The sequence below is a fragment of the Haemaphysalis longicornis genome, unplaced genomic scaffold, assembly GCF_048455015.1.
Source record: "Haemaphysalis longicornis isolate Haplotype H1 unplaced genomic scaffold, Haemaphysalis longicornis Haplotype H1 scaffold_1, whole genome shotgun sequence".
Lineage (NCBI taxonomy): Eukaryota > Metazoa > Arthropoda > Arachnida > Ixodida > Ixodidae > Haemaphysalis > Haemaphysalis longicornis.
The window spans coordinates 224,160,803-224,168,111 of NW_027526203.1; positions in this window are offsets into that span (position 1 = coordinate 224,160,803).

Here is a 7,309-nt window from a genome sequence, read left to right on the forward strand (position 1 = left end):
AGCCATTCGAACCACGAGCTCCTGGCTTCACCGCGAGCCCTTTTTGTATTTTGTGGTTAAAACATTGTTTATAAATCGCCTTTTGTGTTTGCTATAGCAAGAATTAGGCCCACGTCTATTTTAAGTTTAAAGAACACTGCATGGCAGTATCCGTTATGTATTTACCTTTTGCATCGAATATGCCTTATGTTTTATTTTTTCTGAAGAATCTTGACAAGTATTACGTGTGCTACCAGATTTAGTAGTTTGGAAATGTTTTTTCAATATAAACGTCTCGTTCTAGTGTTCCTTTTAAGTTTGGCCAGGCGGCTGAATCGAGGGGTGGACGGACGGACGGACGGATGGACGGACGGTCCGGCAGGTAGACCGACACACAGACGGACAGACGGAAAGACAGACAGCAGAAAAACAGACAGAGAGACAAGCAGAAAATTTTGCGTTTATAGCCCAAGAAAGACTATCGTCTTTAAAAAGCGGTCCCAACTGTGACGTGTGGCAAAAGGGGGCAATCGGTATACCCTGCCGTCATCGGTCGACACCAAGTTAAAGTAGTACTCAGCCGCTTGCGGCTTCTTCCGTTAGCCATAAAAAGAGTGCCATGGAAACGTTGAGAAACATTTCCTGATTTGATGTTTTCTCATTTAAAATCGTTTGATTGTATAAACTGTATTAATAAGTGCAAGTGTTTATCTGATCTCAGTTTCCATCCCGTAGATTCTGCGTTAATACACTTGCTATTCATTAAATGCGAAGGGGGAGGGTACGCAGACCCGGAATTCTGAATCGGAGTTTCCTAGAGTATATTGAAGAACTCTTGTTTCAAATTAAGTTCCGAGCATTACGTAGCCTTCACCTTCAATATCCGTGATACTGACAGTTCCGGGAATGTGATCACCCTCAACATTATTCGTCATTATCATTTCGCCAGTTCTCCTGGAAAATCGTCAATGTTCAGTTTTCATCCTTCGTACGATATATTTGCCAGATGGAGCATCGCCGGCTATACGGCCAATGATGCTCGGCACGTCGCCTAACAGGACAGTGACGGACACCACTTTGCTGATCTTGCGGACCTCTAAATCCTGCGCCACTGCTTGAAAACGCGATTACTAGTGCTGTTCATCTGAAGCCATCGCCGGTCCCGTTTGAATCTCCCGCCTAAACAGGCCCCGCGTACCGACGCGTAGCGTGGCACCCTCGAGCGGTGAGCGGAGCAGAGCGCTCTGTTCACCTTCGTAGTGCTGCTGCTCCACATTTGCCCTTCTGCGCGACATCTCCGCACAGCGCTTAGAGGGAATCATGCATGGCTCTTTTTTTTTCATTCTTTTCACCCTCTGCGTAAATAATGGAGGCCAGAGGTGTGCGCGCGCGCGCGCGTGCGTGCGTGCGTGCGTGCGTGCGTGCGTGTGTGTGTGTGTGTGTGTGTGCGTGCGTGCGTGCGTGCGTGCGTGCGTGCGTGCGTGTGTGTGTGTGTGTGTGTGTGTGCGTGCGTGCGTGCGTGCGTGCGTGCGTGCGTGTGTGTGTGCGTGCGTGCGTGCGTGCGTGCGTGCGTGCGTGCGTGCGTGCGTGCGTGCGTGTGTGCGTGCGTGCGTGCGTGCGTGCGTGCGTGCGTGCGTGCGTGCGTGCGTGTGTGTGTGTGTGCGTGCGTGCGTGCGTGCGTGCGTGCGTGCGTGCGTGCGTGCGTGCGTGCGCGTGCGTGCGTGCGTGCGTGCGTGCGTGCGTGCGTGTGTGTGTGTGCGTGTGTGTGTGTGTGTGTGTGTGTGTGTGTGTGTGTGTGCGTGCGTGCGTGCGTGCGTGCGTGCGTGCGTGCGTGCGTGCGTGCGTGCGCGCGCGCGCGTGCGTGCGTGCGTGCGTGCGTGCGTGCGTGCGTGCGTGCGTGCGTGTGTGTGTGTGTGTGTGTGTGTGTGTGTGTGTGTGTGCGTGCGTGCGTGCGTGCGTGCGTGCGTGCGTGCGTGCGTGCGTGCGTGTGTGTGTGTGTGTGTGTGTGTGTGTGTGTGTGTGTGTGTGTGTGCGTGCGTGCGTGCGTGCGTGCGTGTGTGCGTGCGTGCGTGCGTGCGTGCGTGCGTGTGTGTGTGTGTGTGTGTGCGTGCGTGCGTGCGTGTGTGTGTGTGTGTGTGTGTGTGTGTGTGTGTGTGTGTGTGTGTGTGTGTGTGTGTGTGTGTGTGTGTGTGTGTGTGTGTGTGTGTGTGTGTGTGTGTGTGTGTGTGTGTGTGTGTGTGTGTGTGTGTGTGTGTGTGTCCCGATTTAGGCGGAACACGTCCCGGTTCTGCTGCTGTGGTACCGCTGTCCCGCAGCCTGCTTGTGGGGCGGTGTTTTGTCCCGCCTTTGGCCGGAAATATAGAAAACGGGTGTCAAGCCCAGTGTCACTAATGAAAAGCTGGAGGAATGAAAGAGGCGAAAGACACCATTTCAGCAACTTCATGGAAAGAGTGCACACGATAGAACTAAGCAAGAAAGTGTTGTGTGTTGCTTGTTTAGGCCGAATGTCTGAGCTGTTTTGTTTAAGTTACAATGTACCAACACTCCGTTCAGCACACCCTTCTGCGTTTGGCGAACGCTGGGTGGACGTGCTGCAGCACTTATTTACTTATTCAGCAAATAACGCATCATTGCTCGTCGAACAAAAGCCGAGAGAACTGCGAAACGTATTATCGTCCAGTTAAAACAAAATTTCACTGAGCATTAGTCTCCCTTCAAGCTATATGCCACGTTCTTCCTTACACCCCCCCCCCCCCCCGTCCCACTTTGGGGTCCGAGGAGTATGGTCACTTTAATATGGACAACAAAAGAAAGCGGTCATCAGAACCGTAATACACCCATACACATCAATGTCCTTAAACATGGCCCATATACAATCACCATCACCATCAGCCTATGCCCACTGCATGGCAAAGGCAGGCCTCTCTCCAATTACCCCGGTCCTGTGCTAGCTGCGACCAATTTATCCCCGTAAACTCCTTGATCTCATCTGCCCATCTAACTTTCTGCCGCCCCCTGCAACGCTTGCCTTCTCTAGGGATCCGCTCTGTAACCCTTCATGACCAACGGTTATCTTGCCTTCGCATTACATGCCCCGGCCACGTCCATTTCTTCTTCCTAATTTCTACTAATATGTCCTTAACACACGTTTGTTCCCTGACACACTCCGCTCTCTTCTTGTCCCTTAATGTTACCCCTATCATCTTCCGCACCATTGCCCGCTGAGTCGTTCTCAATTTAAGTTGCACCCTCTTAGTGAGCCTCCAAGTTTCTGCCCCGTAGGTGAGTACCGGTAAGGTGCAGCTGCCATACACTTTTTTCTTCAGGGACAATGGTAGGTTGCCATTCATTATCTGAGAATGTCTACCGTATGCACTCCACCCCATTCTTATCCTTCTAATTATTTCTGCCTCGTGGTTGGGATCCGGAGTCACAACTTGGGTCCGGGGTCACATATACAATCACACATGTCCATACATAGATATGCACATACTTGCACATATACTCATACATATGGCCACGCGAAAGAGAAACGACAGCAAATCCAGTTTTACAATTAAATATACTACATATTTTGTCCAGGACCAAGCATTTGAGAAGATAAAATACAGATTTTACAGGTAAAGCTAGTGAGAGAGAGAGAAAGAGCGAAAACTTTATTGCATAACAGCCAGTAATCCTAGACGTCGGCCAAGAGCCATTAAGCTCTAGCAGCGTCTTCAGCCAGCTGAATGGCCCAGACTTGATAAGCTGGGTCGGGGCTGAGCAATACGGTATCCCATTGCTCTACAGTAGCGATGTTGCGACCTAACGTTGTCGCCTGTGGACAAGCCCACAGCATGTGGGCTAAGTCTGCCCTGTCCTTACACCGGTGGCACTTGTCAGAATATTGCCCAGGGTAACAGTGACTGTACGCAACCGGGTTGGGATACGAGTTGGTCTGTAGAAGTCTCCAAGCCACGGATTGCCATTTACTGAGGGTAGGATGAGCCGGGGGAAAGCGGGTCCGCTCTAGCCTGTAATGATTAGCTATGTCCCTGTAGGACACAAGGCGATCCCTACCCGAACAGCAAAGTGAATGAGCCTTGTTGTCGTCACCAGCTCGGTCAGAAAATCCTCGAGTGGCGTACGGTGCGCGCATTCATTCCCAGCCAGGCCAGAGTGTGCAGGTGCCCATATTAGACATATCTTGCCCGAACGCTGAATGTTGTTGAGCCCAATCCTTAGAATTGCAGATGCCTCTGGGGAGATGCGCCCCCTTGCGTAATTTATAATAGCAGATTTTGAGTCGCTCACCACGTATTTGATTTTTGCGGATGCCGTCATTGCCAGGGCAATGGCCGCTTCTTCGCCCACCTCCGGTTCGCTCGTGCGGACCGACCCGGAGCTGATAGAATTGCCCTGGTGGTTGACTATTGCAATTGCCATAGCATTGCGACCCGGATAGTCGGCCACGTCCACGTACAGCACGTCCTCCGAATTTCCGAATCGTTTGTGCAGGGCTTTCGCCCTTGCCTGCTTGCGTTCCTGATTGTGAACCGGGTGCATATTTTTAGGGAACGGGGGGATGTGAATTTGATCCCGCACTTCGGGAGCCAAGGGTATCTTGTGAGTGCCTGTTCGCAGGTGGTTGATGCCCAGGGAGCCGAGAATATGCCGACCCGTCTGGCTGTGGCTAAGCCGTTCCCGTTGAGCCAGCCGTTGAGCCTCTATTAGTTCGCTAAGGGTATCGTGAAGCCCCAGCGCCTCGAAACGTTCGCTCGGAGCAGTGATCGGGATGCCGAGGGCCTGCTTGTAGGCCCGTCTAATAAGGGCGTCAATTTTTAGTTCTTCGTTCTTTCTGAGGTGTAGAAAAGGGGTGACGTAGGTTATCCTACTGAGGATGAAGGCTTCAACTAATCGAACAAGTTTGTACTCCTTCATACCGTGATGCCGGTTAGCGATTCGCGATATGAGTCGGGTGGTCTGGTGCACGCTTTTTTGGAGCGCGAGGACGGTTTCCGAGTTGTGCCCATTGGCCTGTATTCGGAGACCGAGAACCCGTATACTGGACACTGTTGGAATGGGCTGCGTTCCATTCGCGAAAATATTCACAGCCGGGGGGTTCGGGTCAGTACGTCTACCCCTACTAGTGGACCTCTAGAGCAACAATTCTGACTTTTGCGAGGAGCAACTGAGGCCCCTGGGACTTACGTACCGCTCCACCGCCTCATTGCCTTGTTGCAAGATGTCCTGAATTTGCCCGTCACTGCCTCCGCTGACCCAAAGCGTGACATCGTCCGCATAGAGGCTGTGTTGGAGACCATCGATCTTTTCCAGTATTTCGGGAATCCCCATCATGGCTACGTTGAAAAGAAACAGGGAAAGGACTGAACCCTGTGGAGTTCCCCTGCTCCCAAGCTTGATCGCATCTGATTGGAGTCCCCCTACAGCTAGAGTAGCTGTGCGTTCGCATAGGAAGTTACTTACGTAGTTGTATACCCGTTTCACAAGGCCCAGTCGGCCGAGGTTGTCAAGAATTGCCGAGTGTTGAACGTTGTCCAACGCCTTTGTTAAATCTAACCCCATTATGGCTCTGGTATCTAGAGGGGAGCAGCTTTCCCCGTCGATGACGTCATGTTTAAGACGGAGCATGATATCCTGCGTAGAGAGTTTTGAACGGAACCCGATCATAGAGGGCGGCAAAAGTCTATTGTCTTCCATATAGTTGGTGATTCGATATAGAACAACGTGTTCCAATAGCTTCCCTACGCAGGAAGTGAGGGAAATAAGTCTAAGGTTTTCAATCTGGATTTTTTTGCCCGGTTTAGGTATCATAACGACCTTGGCCGTTTTCCGCTGAGGTGGTAGTTGCCCAGTCTCCCAGCATACGTTCATATAGCGTGTGAGGGCTGCAACGGACTCGTCATCTAGGTTTCTGAGCATTTTATTTGTAATTCCGTCCGGGCCAGGAGCAGAGCGAGTGCGCAATGCCAAGAGAGCTCCCCTAACTTCACTTATAGTGATGGGCCGATCAAGAAGAGCATTTTCGTTGCCCACGTACGGAGGAAGCCTCTCGCGGGTGCAGTCGCCAATGTATCTGTCCTGAATGGCTTTGAGCAATTCCGTGTTTGTCCCCTGAAATTTATGGAGAAGTATGCTGATGTTGTTTCTTTGAGTAGTTTTACTATTTTCGGGGTCAATCAGACAGCGTAAGATGTTCCAGGTTTTGCGAAGGCCTATTTCGTAGTCCATGCGATCGCATGTGGTATGCCAATGCGATCGCGACTCGAAATTTTTCTCTTTGATAGCGTTTTTTAAGGTTCGAGAAAGTTGTGGCTTTCTTTAACGTCAACAGAAATAGCGTTTCGTATCTTAGTGCCAAGGTGCTGTAGTGTAAGTCTGCCATACACGTTGTGTACAAGCGGGGTGCTAACGTTGAATTTGGGGGGGGGGACTTCGTGTTACTCAACCTGATTTTATGAAAATATCTGATGGCAAAAAGCTCTTCCCTGAAAAATATTATAAGTGACGCAGGCTATTTTGTAATCTCGGCCGACCAAAAAGGCCTTATTTTTAGTTTGCTTAATATAGGGGCTATGTCGTACATTTTGAAAAGGTTGTAATGCACCGTGTTCGCTTTTGTAATTTTAAATCTGGGGAGAAGTGCGATAAATATGTGCTGCCCCAAGTTTCAACGCAGTATATTGAGTGGCAGTGAAAGACAGCGAAGTAAATTGTTTTTATTGTTGGCAAAGGGAAATGCTGGAATGCCTGGTATAACGTGAAACAGGGAAAACTTAATTTTCCACACACGTCAGTGATATGCTGCCCATAATTGATGGCAGCGTCAAAGACTATGTCGAGATTTTTATACGTTCCTACTTTTTGAATCTCATCAGTTTCCTGTTTCAGGTTTATTTAATTAGTGCTCTTTGCACCTGAAGATGAATAGAATATATTTTGTTTTGGTTACATTTAGCGTCAGCCTGTTTTCATCAAACCATTTCGCGATATTTATTTAGTCACTGTTTCCATCTATTTCTATCTGCTTAATGTTATTTCCCACGAATAAAACAACCATGTCATCAGGGTACATCACGGGTTCCCCTTTCACTAAGCAATGCGGGAAATCACTTACATAAAGAGAAAATAGAATAGATCCGAAAACAGAGCCCTGTGGTATTCCAGCTGCTATGGCTAGAAAATTTGAACAAGTACCGTTCATACAAAAACAGTTTTTTGGCGTTTGGGACAAATGAGCCGTTTTTTTTTGTTTTTTTTTAATGAGCGAATTTTAGAAACAAGCGGAAGATTGTTACCGGACCTAAATGTAACTCCGTTAAATCTA